General features: G+C 36.5%; 1 long non-coding RNA gene across 2 annotated transcripts; it reads left to right on the top strand.

Annotated features, from left to right (window-relative positions):
• Positions 1-1,056: 1,056 nt before the first annotated feature.
• LOC113246594 (uncharacterized) lies at positions 1,057-12,870 on the top strand. Of its 2 annotated transcripts, none has more exons than XR_007188322.2 (4): positions 1,057-1,225; positions 1,689-1,751; positions 2,223-2,372; positions 11,810-12,870. It is a non-coding gene; the product is annotated as an uncharacterized LOC113246594 (long non-coding RNA). The 2 variants fall into 2 exon arrangements; XR_007188324.2 differs by lacking the exon at positions 11,810-12,870 and adding an exon at positions 2,966-7,421.
• Positions 12,871-13,382: the final 512 nt, after the last annotated feature.

Genomic DNA, 13,382 nt, shown 5'->3' on the forward strand with positions numbered 1-13,382 from the left:
AATGATGTGAAGAAATAGAATAAGCATATTCTGTGCTGGGTTCTTGTACAAATTAAGAGATAACATTAGAAGGGAAAGAGAAACTATACCTTTGAAAAGGATTAGGACTATTAAATTCCCTTTTCCATACTTATGCAGCACAATCCTTCCCTCACTAATCTTTCAGACCATTAAAGTACCATTAAAGCACCATTAAAGCACACAGCTTCACAAAACTTTCAGCCTCGGTTTTTAAACGTGTTTTGGGAGCTCGCATCCAGCAGCTAGTGTATTTTCCCTCATGGAGAGGGCCAGAAAAAGATAAACGTTTTGATAAATATAGAGGCTTCTTAAAAGAGTCAGGGCTGAATGAGCTCAGTCAAAAGAAGAGAAAGGAGCTTTAGGCAGGAGAACAGCATCCCAATCCCTTTATGAAGATGCTTACTGTTACAGAAACAAGGAAGCAACTTGTTTTGAATCGTTTTGTCACTGACTCACTGTATGAATTTAGGCCCAAACCCTTCCTATTTCTGTCTTCAGTTTTCCCTTCTTCTCAATTACTTGGATGAAGTGGACCTTGATCTCTGGCAGCACGGCGCTCACTGGAGCAAAAAGAATTAGGTTCCGTCCACTTTAACACTTATTAGCTGTTGCAACTTTTGGAAAACTGGTTCACCTCTTCTGGGCCTTAGTTGCCTCATTTATAAAATTGGGACAATCAGTCCCCAGCTTACCTTATAGTATTATAATACTTTGGCAAAATAACAGAAAGACAGTTTTGTCTATTATAAAATGCCGTACACCTTTGAGATAACTGAAAGCTGAGGAGAACGAGAGATATCTTAGAATGTAGAAAGAAGAAAGGAGTGGAGGCAAAGGTAAAAGAAATTTGGGATGGAAAAAGAAAAAGAAAAGAAAGAAGAGGAGGAGGAACGAGGTCATTTCTATGAAGACAAAGGCTGTAAGAGGACGCGCAGTCGCTCTGGAAAACTGGGGGAGGGGCCGCAGAGAAGCTGGGTCACGTTGCCGGCGGAGCCATTTCAGCAGTGCACGGCGGTTGGGCGCGGGACCTATTTGGCTGTGACGCCCACTCCAGGCTTTCATCGTCCTATCCCCTAGAGGTCCTCTAAGGCCTAAGATGGCGGCGTTCGTACAGAGGGAAAGTACTGCCGGCGAACCAGGTGTGGAAAGCAGCCAATGAACAAATGTGAGGAAAGTACAGAAGCTCGCCAACTTTTGTTTTGTGGTGAGTGTTGAGCTTCACATCGGCTAGAAAAATGTCCGTTAGTAAGGCTACACACTTCGGGATCGCGTGGCCTGCCTGAGTGGGGGGAGGAGCCGGCCTGTTTTTCATTTTTCTCTCTCACCGCTCTATAAAACACCCGAGAGTAATTTCCCTTTCTTTAGTCACCTTACCGCCACTGATGAAGCTAGACGGTTGCGGATATTAGCTCGTAAGAGGGATTTTGAACCGTTTTCTTCTCATTTTTCCTTGTTTAAATGGGTTTTTATTGACACCACGCGGGCCCAGAATGAAAGATTTGTGTCCCCAGAGCGCTTTCAGGAACAGCCTAACCTGTTGGACCTATTTTCTCTTATTTTCTTCGTGCTGTATTTCGCGTGCAAACGTCGTAATTTTGATAAACTAATCAGTTTGTAACATGCTCATGGGCTAGATTAAAAAAAAATTAATGACCTTTATGTTTCAGATGAGGACTTCTGGGCATTTTAATATTAGCATTTGTTCTGGAAGCACATTGTTCTGTTCAGAGGTAGGTGTGTGCGTGTGTATACAGGTAATCTTTGGGGAAATTGTTACATTATTTTGTGGATTATTACCTTGATTTCTCACTGAGTAGGAAAAGAGCTAGATTTTCCGTGTTCAAATCTCTCGGTGAAAATTAAATTTATATTAAGCATAACATTTGGGGAAGACAGTAAAAAATTTGCAGCTTTTTTTAATGATGAGTAACTGGAACAACCTGTATATCCATCTGTAGAATGTTTGAATAAATTGTGGGACATTTGTGTTATGAAGTACTTTGCAGCTGTAGAAATGGATTTACCTCTTCACACACTTTTGATCTAGAGAATGTTATAATAGATTGTTATGTGAGAAAAGTAAGTTGCAGATACCTAGTAGGATCCTGTGTCTTTGGTGGGAGGGGTGATGAGGGAATGTAAGATTAACTTTTTTTTCTTTGTCTTTTTTGGGGGGATTTCCACATATGTTATGAAATAAGAACTTCAGATATACAGACATATAAAGAATAACACAATGAGAGATGCCAAAAACAATACAGTGAACCTCTGTAAAAATGATATGTTACTATGATAAAGTTCTCTGTGTACCCGTTCCTGGATTCATCTCTTTTCTTCCTTCATCACCAGAGGTAACCATTATTTTAAACAGTGATTATATTTCCCATGCATTTCTTAAACTTTGTGACATGTAAACTACTTCTAAGATGGGTTATTTTTTTTAAACAAATTTTGAAGAGAAATTTTTAAAAGAAAAGTCAATAAAAAAGATGAGTTTTTAAATGCCTGTTACCGGGATTACAGGAACAGGGGCCATTTGAAGTTTCTTCTAAGTTGAAGGCAGAATCTAATTAAAGGAAAAAAACAGGAAATAAGTGTTGGTAAGGAAGTAGAGAAATTGGAACTCTTGTATGTTGCTTTTGGGGTATAAAATGGTGCAGCTGCTGTGGAAAATGGTTTGGCGATTTCACTGTAGGTTAAATGTACCATGCTTCCTTGCCAACACTTGTTATTTCCTTTTTTTTTTTTTTTTTTTAAAGAAAATTACAACCATTTTAGTATGTTTGAAGTGGTATGTCATGGATTAGATTTGCGTTTTCCTAAAGACTGATTTGGGCATGTTTTCATGTGCTTGTTAACCATTTGTATGTTTTCTTTGTAGAAATGTCTATTCAGGTCCTTTGTCCATTTTTTTTTTTAAAGATTTTATTTATTTATTCGACAGAGATAGAGACAGCCAGAGAGAGAGGGAACACAAGCAGGGGAAGTGGGAGAGGAAGAAGCAGGCTCATAGCGGAGGAGCCTGATGTGGGGCTCGATCCCGTAACGCCGGGATCACGCCCTGAGCCGAAGGCAGAAGCTTTAACCACTGTGCCACCCAGGCGCCCCATCCTTTGTCCATTTTTTAATTTGGGTATTTTTGCTGTTGTAAGAATTCTTTATATATTCTGAACTGTTATATATATGATTTGGAAGTTTTTTTCCCATTCGGTAGGTATTTTTCACTCTTTATTTATAATGTCCTTTGGTTTGGTGTACAATTTTTTTTTAAAATTTGAAGTCCAGTTTGTCTATTTTTTCCTTTTGTTTCTTGTGCTTCTGGTGTCAAATCTAAGAATTTTTTGTCAAATCCAAAGTCATGAAGATTTATCTCTGTGTATTCTTCTAAATGTTTTATGGTTTTTATCTCTTGTATTTATGTCATTGATCCATTTGGGGTTAATTTTTGTATTTGGTGTGAGGTCCAGCTTCATTCTTTTACATGCACAAAGCCAATTGTCCTAGCACCACATGTTGACGAGACTGTTCATTCCCTATTGAATGGTCTTTGGCACGCTTGTTGAAATCAATTAGCCACAGATGTATAGGTTTATTTCAGATCTTTCAAATTTATTCCATTTGTCTCTGTATCTGTCCTTATGCTAGTACCACACTTTTGATTACTGTAGATTGTAGTAAGTTTTAAAATTGCAAAGTGTCACTCCTCCAGTTTTGTTCTTTTTCAAGATCGTTTTGGCTTTCCAGGCCCCTTGCAATTCCATATGAATTTTAGGATAAGTTTGTCCGTTTCTTTTTAAGTCATATGAAAAAAAATAATAAAAGAAGTTGTAAACCAAAAACACAATAGTACTGGCTTTTATATTTATCTATGTAGTTATCTTTTCCCGTGTTCCTTATTTGTTCATATACTTTTGAGTTACTTTTTATTATCCTTCCATTTTAGCCTGAAGAATTCCCTTTGGCAGTTCTTGTAGGGTAGGTCTGTTAACAAATTCCCTCGTATTTTCTTTATCTGGAAATGTCTTAATTTCTCCTTTCAGTTCTTTTGACAGATGTATTGAAATATAATTCACACATCATACAGTTACCCATTTGAAGTGTACAGTTCAGTGGTTTTTAATCTATGTACAGCCATCACCACAGTCATTTTAGAATATTTTCATCACTCCAAGAAGTCCATGCACTTTAGCCATAACCCCGTATCCCCTTGAACCCTATTTGCCCAGCCCTAGGCAGTCACTAATCTACTTTTTGTCTCTATAGATTTCCCAGTTTTGAACATTCTGTATGAATGGAATCATATAATATGTGGTCTGTTGTGATTGGCTTTTTTCACTCAGAATAATGTTCAAGGTTCATCCATATTGTAGCATGTATCAATACTTCATTCTGTTTGTGACTGAATAATGTTCTACATTATGGATATACCACATTTTGTTTATGCATTCATTCATTGATGGACATTTAGGTTGTTTCCACTTTTAGGCTTTTAAGGATGATTCTGCTAAAAACATTCATGTACAGATTTCTTTGTAGACATATGTTTTCATTTCTCTAGGTGTATACTTAGAAGTGTTTTTGCTGGGTCTTAATGGTAGCTATGTTTAATTGTTTGAGAAACTGCCCAACTCTCTTCCAAAGTGGCTGCAGCCATTTTACGTTCCCAGCAACAGCATATGAGGGCTCTAACTTGTCTACTTTCTCACCAACGCTTGTCATTATCTGACTTCATCCAATTCTAGCCATCCTAGTGGATGTGAAGTTGTATCTCATTGTAGTCGTCTTTCCCACAAGGTTAGTCCTCAGATGGTGGTCCTCAGGGAGGGGCAATTTGAATATGCCCACAATCACCGTGGGATGACTGGTTTTGTTAGGGCTGTCTTTCCCTTACCACACCCAGCAGCCAAGATCCATTTGCTGGGAACTAACTGTTTAATTGTTTTCCATAATGCCCTGGGGCATAAGCTACTTTGAAAGTTAATCGAACCAAAATGTGGGTCCTTTGAAGAAATAGTTTTTGAGATCAGTGTTTGTTATTTGTTTTGACCCTAGGAGGGCTCCTCCCAGTTGTTTCAGTTCCCAGTTCTCTCCTGCAAACTAGCTTACCTACAGTTTAGCCTCTGTGTGGTTTTTTTGTTTTGTTTTTAAAATAATTTTTTTTGTTTGTTTTTTTAGCCTCTGTGTTTTGAATCTGCTAATTGGCTTTTGCTACAGCCTCATTGTGTTTTTTTAGGATTCCTTTAGGCTTGACTTTCTCCATGCTCTTGCAAATGAAGTCAGTCCCTTTGGGAAGAAATTAAGAGCTATCGTTTTAATGTCTCCTCCTTCCCTCAAACAAAAGCTCTGAGCCTGGTCTCTGGAGGTGGGGTAGGAACAATGTCAAGTTTCTCTTTGAGTAACAGTATGTTGTGGAGCGGAGGGTGTAGCCAGAGGTCATCTGGGTTTGCTTTTCTCTCCTCACATCCCAGGGCAAGGATGATCAGGGCCTGGGTCTTTTCCATGCACCACACCCAATAAAGTATACATTCCACCAGTGGGGGAGCTGGTAGGGCTGGAACCCCTGCCTCTCAACCACACTTGCCCAGGACTCAGCCCTATTAACAGGCAGCTCGGGGCTGAATGAGAAACTCTGTTCCTCCTGGGAAGAAAGCCCTCTGAATGGGACATGGGGGGAGGGGTGGAAAGGGAGCCCTGTGTTCTTTGTTGCAGGAATCTGGAGTGGAGATTCCCCTTGCTTGAGCTGAGCTGAGGGAGGGAGGGAGGCAGTGGTCTTGGTCCAAATACAGATTCATCAGGGCGCATGGGTGGCTCAGATGGTTGAGCGCCTGACTTGGGCTCAGGTCATGATCACGGGGTCCTGGGATCGAGCCTTGCATTGGGCTCCCTGTTCTGAAGGGAGCCTGCTTATCCCTCTCCCTCTGCTTGCTGCTCCCCCTGCTTGTGCTCGCTCTGTCAAATAAATTAAATCTTAAGAAAAAACAAATACAGACTCATCTTAGTGAATTTTTGAAGTTATTCTTGAATGTGTGTTTATTTGCCATTTGTCCTTAGATCAGTTTCCAGAGGCTTTCAATGGCTTTTAAAAAAAGTTTTCATCAGTTTCAGTGGGGAGAAGCAGGTCACTGGAGCTCCTCATGCTGTCATGCCATAAGCTGATCTCTTTCCTTTATTTTTGAAAAACATTTTTTAAATCAGGTATAGATATGTTGATTGACAGCTTTTTTCTTTCGGCACTTTAAATATGTCATTGCACTGCTTTCTGGCCTCCATGATCTCTGATGGGTTGCTTCACTTTCCTTGCTCATAGGATTCTTTTTGGGGATTTCAACAGTTTGATTATACTACATCTCACTGTGAATGGCTTTTGAGTTTATTCTCTTGGGGTTCGTTGAATTTTTAAGTTATGTAGATTGGCCACTGTTCACATATTCTTTATGACTCTTATTTTGTTCTGGACCTCTCATTTTGCATATGTTGGTATACTTGATGTTGTCTCTTAGGCTCTTTTCATTTTTCTTCAGTTTTTTCTTTTTCCATTCCTCAGACTAGATAATCTTAATTTACCTATCTTCATGGTCATTTTTTCTTTCTTCAGCCTATTGAAATTTTATGTTGAACCCCTTTAAAATTCAGCGAATTTTTCATTTCAGTTATTCTGCTTTTCAGTTTCAGAATTTGTATTTGGTTCATTTTTGTAATTTCTGTCTCCTTATTGTTATTTTCTGTTTATTGATATGCTGTTCTCCTGGTTTCCTTTAGTTTTTGTCCATGGTTTCTGTTAGCTCTTTGGCATATTTATGATAGTTGATTTTTTTTAGAAAGTCTAATGTCTGGGCTTTCTCAGAGACACTTTCTTTTAACTTTTTTCTTTCTGTGAATGGGCCATACTTGTTTGTTTACATGCCTAATAATTTTTTAATGAAAATTTCTCTTGAAAAGTAGGCACTTTGAATTTTGTAGTACGGTGGCTCTGGAAATCAGAATATTTCCCCCCTCCCCAGGGTTTGTGTTGTTGCTTATTGTGGGGTACAGTCATCCACTTGTTTAGTGACAGCCCACTTGTTTAAAGTCTAAACTATTTTTTGCAGACTATATTCCTTGTCATATGTGGTCACTAAAGTCTCCATTCCATTATCTTTGTTGTCAGGCAGTGGCCTGATAAGATTTCTTTTCTTTAAATGACAAAATTTACAGCGTCGGTGTGCCTGGGTGGCACAGCGCTTAAGCGTCTGCCTTCGGCTCAGGGCGTGATCCCGGCGTTGTGGGATCGAGCCCCATATCAGGCTCCTCCGCTATGAGCCTGCTTCTTCCTCTCACACTCCCTCTGCTTGTGTTCCCTCTCTCGCTGGCTGTCTCTATCTCTGTCGAATAAATAAATAAAATCTTTAAAAAAAAAAAAATTTACAGCGTCTTTCTTCTTTAAGTGCTGTCCTGATTGTAGTAAGTTTCTGATTAGGTTCTAGAGTTCTGAAAAGGTTGATTCTTACATTTTTTTTGCCACCTTAATAATTTCAGTGAAGGGATGGTTCCTAGGAGCTCCCTATTCCACCATTTTTGGTGTTGTCCTCTCATCTCATACATTTTGATACTGTGATTTTATTATAATTCGGTTCACAGTACTTTCTATTAATTTTGCTTGTGAAAAAAATTTGCTTGTGATTTCTTCTTTGACTCATGGGTAAGTTAGAAATGTATCGTTTAATTTCCAGATATCTGTGGAATTCCAAGTTTTTCTTTTGGTTTTGATTTTTAAAAATTCTATTGTGTTGGAGAACATACTCTGTATGATTTGAGTCCTAACGTTCTTCAAAGTATGGTTTGTGGGTCAAATCTGGCCTGTTGTCTGACTTTGTATCACTAGCAAACTATGAGTAGTTTTACATTTTTAAGTAGTTTAAAAATTCGCAAGCAGAATTGTATTTCTTAACTCATGAAAATCATGTAAAGTTCAAATTTCAGTGTTCATAAATAGCTTTACTGGTATACAGTTATACTTACCTGCATGCCCATTGTCTATGGATTCTTTCATTCTACAGCAGTAGTGTTGAGTAATTAAGACAGTGACCATGTGGCTTGCAAAGACTAAAATATTTGCTAACCAGCTCTTCATCAGAGTTTGCTTAACCTTAAACATGCCTGTACCTGTGTAACTCTACCTTATGCTACCACCGCCCCCTCATCAGCAATAAGGGAGAAAAGATTTTATGCTATAGCATTTCTCTTAAACATGGAATAAAAATACTCTTTTTATGGGGCGCCTGGGTGGCATAGCGGTTAAGCATCTGCCTTCGGCTCAGGGCGTGATCCCGGCGTTATGGGATCGAGCCCCACATCAGGCTCCTCTGCTATGAGCCTGCTTCTTCCTCTCCCACTCCCCCTGCTTGTGTTCCCTCTCTCGCTGGCTGTCTCTATCTCTGTCAAATAAATAAATAAAACCTTTAAAAAAAAATACTCTTTTTACATCTTACCATTTTACCAAGTTGAAAGGCAGAAAACACACTGAACAAAAATATTGGTGACTGATGTATGAGGAAAAGTACCAGCTATCTTATGCAAATAATTTTTTTTGTATTAGACCTTTCTGTGCATTTCTTTCTTCCATTCTAATTCTTTCCAAACTGAAATTTACCAAAAATAACAAATATTAAACCATTTTTTTATTCAAAATAATATATCTTTACTAATGTACACATATGCATTCTGTGTAGTTATAATCAACTTGTCTTAAAAATACCATTTTATATTTCGTTTTTCCTCTTTAATGATATTTCATACAGTGTTATTTTATATCCATCAAGATGGGCCGTAGAGCTGTAGTTTCAAATAGGTTTTTAGTATTGAATTTCTTTTTCTTACTTTTTACTGTTTGATCCCCTTCACCCATCCCTGCCTCACATTGCCCTCCCCCCCTCCAGTCCCCATACCTCTGGCAACATCCAGTCTCTCCTCTGTATTTGTGAGCTTGGTTTTGTTATTGTTGTTTTAGATTTCACATACAAGAGAGTTCAATATAGTACTTGTCTTTGTCTGAGTTACTTCATTTAGCATAATGCCTTTGAGGTCCATTCATGTTGTTGCAAATGACAAAATTTTATTCCTTTTTTATGGCTGAATAATATTTCATTGTATAATATACACTGCTCTTTTTAATCCATTCATCCTTCAGCGAACACTTAGGTTGTTTCCATATCTTGGCTATTGTAAATAATGCTGAAGTAGAACATGGAAGTACATATATCTCTTGGAGATCCTGTTTTAAATTCTCTTGTATGTATGCCCAGAAGGGCAATTGCTGGATCATATGGTAGTTCTATTTCTGATTTTTTGAGGAACCTCCATATTGTTTTCAATCATGGCTCCCCCAGTTTATATTCCCACCAGTAGTGCACAAGGGTTCCTTTTTCTCCACATCCTCACAAACAGTTGTTACTTCTTGTCTTTTTGATGATAATCATTCTAACAGGTGTGAGGTGATATCTCATTGTGGTTTTCTATTTACGTTATCCTGATGATTAGTGATGTTGACATTTTTTCATTTACATGTTGGCCATCTGGATGGTTTCTTTGGAAAAATGTCTATTCAGATCTTCTGCCCAATTTTTACGTTGGATTGTTTATCTTATGCCAGTAAAATGCCAGTAATTTTTGACTACCATTATGTTGGAAAAGAGTGCGAAGGAAACAAGTTTTACTTTGAAAAGTGAATAAAGCAGATTAAAAAAAAAAAAGTGAGACCTGCATAGATCTGGAAAATATAAGGAGAGAAATCTATCAATTGAAGCTGACTTCAAAATGACATAAATAATAGAATTAATGGTTTAAGTATTTTAAACTTACTGTGAATGTAGAGGAAAGACTGAAAACGTTAAGTTGAAGTATGAAAGATAAAAAATTTAAACTTCTGAGAATGAAAAGTATAATTGATTTTTTAATTTTAAAACATTAAGGGAGTTTTCCATCTTCTTTCTGTTATTAATTTCTAGTTTAATTATATTATGATTTGAAGTAATACTACATACTACATACTTTTAAGTACATACTTTCATATGTACTTAAAAAGAATGTGAATCCTGCTGTTGTTGGATTGAGTGTCACTGATTTGTATTTCTTTTGTCAGTTTCTGTTTCATGTATTATGAAGCTCTGTTAGGTGCGTATACATTTAGCACTGCTGTGGCTTCTTGTTCAATTGACCCTTTTCTCATTATGTTATTCCCGTCATTGTTTCTGGTAATTTTCTTTGCTCTGAAATATGTTTTTGCATTTAATGTATAATATAGAAAGTCCTGTTGTTTGGTTGGTCTTTGCTTGGTGTGTATTTTCTCATTCCTTTTAGTCTGCCTATATCAATATATTTGAAGTCTGTTTCTTGCAGACAGGATATTGTATCATGGTTTAGATTTTTTCTTTTTCTTTTTCTTTTTTTTGGTCATTCTGACAATATCTGTGTTTGAGTTTAAGTGGTTAGGCAATTCATATTTAATGTAAATTTGGTATGTTTGGATTTAGGTTTACTACTTTATTCTTTGTTTTCTCTTTGTTCCTTTTTTTGTTCCTCTTTCTCCCCCTTCTGCCATCTTTTGGGTTATTTGAGTACTTTTTAGTTTTCCATTTACTTTATTATTTTCGACTTTATCTTTTTATGTAGCCCTTTTAAGTATTTGTTCTAGGCGTTACACAATATGTACTTAAGTTTTCACGGTCTGTTTTACTCTATAATTTTGGAATGTAGAAACATTAACATCTTTTAGGTCCTTTAACTGTCTCTCTTTTATGCTATAATGTCATGTATTGCATTGGCATACATTGAAAACTATCAGAAGATGTTCATATCTTTTGTTTTCAACCTTGAAACAATTTTAAAGAATTCAAGAGAGATAAATAATCTGTTGTATTATCCAGATAAATATTTCTGTTGCTCTTTATTCTTGATGATTCAGGTTTCCTTCTGGTATTTCCCTTCTACGTGAAGAACTTTTTTGTAGCAGTTCTTACAGAGAAGATCTCAGGGGCTGTATATTCTTAGTTTTCTATAATCTGAGAATGTCTTTATTTTACTTTCATTCCTGCTAGTAATTTTTCTGGGTAGATTATTTTAGGCTGACATTTCCTTGCTTTCAGCCATTTAAACATGTGTGCCACTTTCTTGTGGCTCTTGTGTTTTCTGATAGGAAATCAGTTATTTGAATCATTATCCCTCTATGTGGTAGTATTTTATTTTTCTCTTACTGCTTATATAATGGTTTCTTTAGCTTCGCTTTTTGGCAATTTTATTATGATGTATCTGGCTGTGGATTTCTCTGTGTTTATCCCTTTTGAAGTTTTCTTAGTTTCTTGAATCCGTAGGTCTGTGTCTATTGGAAAATTTAGGAAGTTTTCAGGCATTTATTTTCTCAAATATTTTCAGTCATACACTCTTTCCTCTTATCCTTCTGTTATTGTCTCATAGTTCCCTGAGCCTTTGTATATTTATGCTCAATATTTTCTGTATTAGTATTGGATAGTTTCTTTTTATTTCTTTTAAGTTCCTTTGTCATCTCCATTGTGCTGTTGAATCGTCCATTTATTTTGTAATTTTAGTTACTGTATTTTTAACTTCAAAATTTTCACTTTTTTGATTGCCTGTTGACAAGATTTTTACTTTCAATATTTGTTGCACTGAAGTTTGTGATTGCTTATCTCAGCATTTTTTTCTCGCATTTTTATAAATAGTTGTTTTAAGGTCTGTATCAGTTTTAAGAGCTGTCATCTTGTTGGTGTTTTTTGTTTGTTTGTTTTTGTTTTTTTAGGTAGGCTCCATGCCCAGCGTGGAGCCCAGTGTGGGGCTTGAACTCATGACCCTGAGATCAAGACCTGAGCTTAGATAAAGAGTTGGACGCTTAACTGACTAAGCCACCCAGGCACCCCTTGTTGGCATTTTTCATGATTTAATTCATGTTATGCAACCTTGGCAATAATGCTACAGAAGAAATGCTGTGCCATTCTCTGTGCATCATAGGACATGTTTTGGGTATGTCTTAATACATGTGATGGTAACTTTCATCTCTTGGCTAACGTGTACCAAAGTTTTCTACTGTAAAGTTACTGCTTTTTCCTTTCAATTTTATATGTATCTTGTGTGGATATACTTTGAGATTCTGCAAATGTTGTGTTTCTCATTGTACTTCTACCCACTGATTTTATCCATCCGTGCCTTTTACCTTCCACAATGATTATGTTAGTGTTTATTTAAAGGTTATTTAGGATTTCCATTATTCCTTCTATGTTTAATAACTGGAAGTGTGTAAGAAATAGCTGTCCCTTCTCCCCATTTTATTTACTTAATCAAATATTTATTAGTATGGATTCATTGATATTTTTTTCATTCTTTTGGTTATAATCTTAATGCTATCATTTTGTTGTAATAGCTCTCAATTTTAGCCATTTGGCTTTTCTTCAGTTTGGCTTCTGTGTCCTTTTGATATGCTCTCGTTTTTTGGGCATTGTACTCCTTTCTCACACCACAGTATGTATTAGACACATCTTGTTTTTTCCCCACCCAGATCTGGAATCAACCATTTTTCTAAGGAATCCTGATTCCTGTTATTGGAGAATGGTTTTTAGAAAACAGTATTTGTGTACTCATTGTGTACTTAGTATTGTGTACTCAAAAGTGCATGTTTTTGTGGTATCATTGTTTTTAGGTCCTCTCAGTCAGCAGTTAGGAAGTATGTGTTTATAGTCACATATATAGACATCCCTTCTTTGTATAAGTATTCTTCTATACATATGTGTATTTGTGGTTGTGTGTATGTAAAACCATGAATTCATATTATGTGTGATTCCAAATAAAAGCACAGGGTTCATTCTCTTCTAGTCGTCCCGTTTTTTTTCATTGTAATTCCTTTTTGTGAAACTGAAAAACCTCGTTCTCATTATCCTTATATATATGTACTTTGCTTTATTTTAGAATATTAGAAGTTTTTTGATTGCTTTTATGTTTGAAACAAAATTTCAAAATTACCAAAACATACCCCTCTAAGGAGAAATTTCCTAACTAGAGTACAGTATTTGTGTACAGTATGTCTTTACTCTTACAGTTGATAGTCAAAAATACTGTTTCTAAAGTTACTTAAGTCAGTTCTTTTCTTACCGCCCAGTTAAATTTGTTTATGTTACCCATTTGTTTTACAATTCAGTTATTTTTTTGTATTCTATTTTGGGTTTCCCCCCCATGTTGGTTATGTTGAAATATGTATTTATTTTTTGGTTATGTGAAACATTACCATGGTTCCTTGTGTCAGGCCTATACAAAAAGGTTTACAAAGAGAAGTGTCACTCCCTTCCTCATATATTACATATAGGAAAAACATTCCTAACCAC

This window comes from Ursus arctos, chromosome X, assembly GCF_023065955.2.
Source record: "Ursus arctos isolate Adak ecotype North America chromosome X, UrsArc2.0, whole genome shotgun sequence".
Classification (NCBI taxonomy): Eukaryota; Metazoa; Chordata; class Mammalia; order Carnivora; family Ursidae; genus Ursus; species Ursus arctos.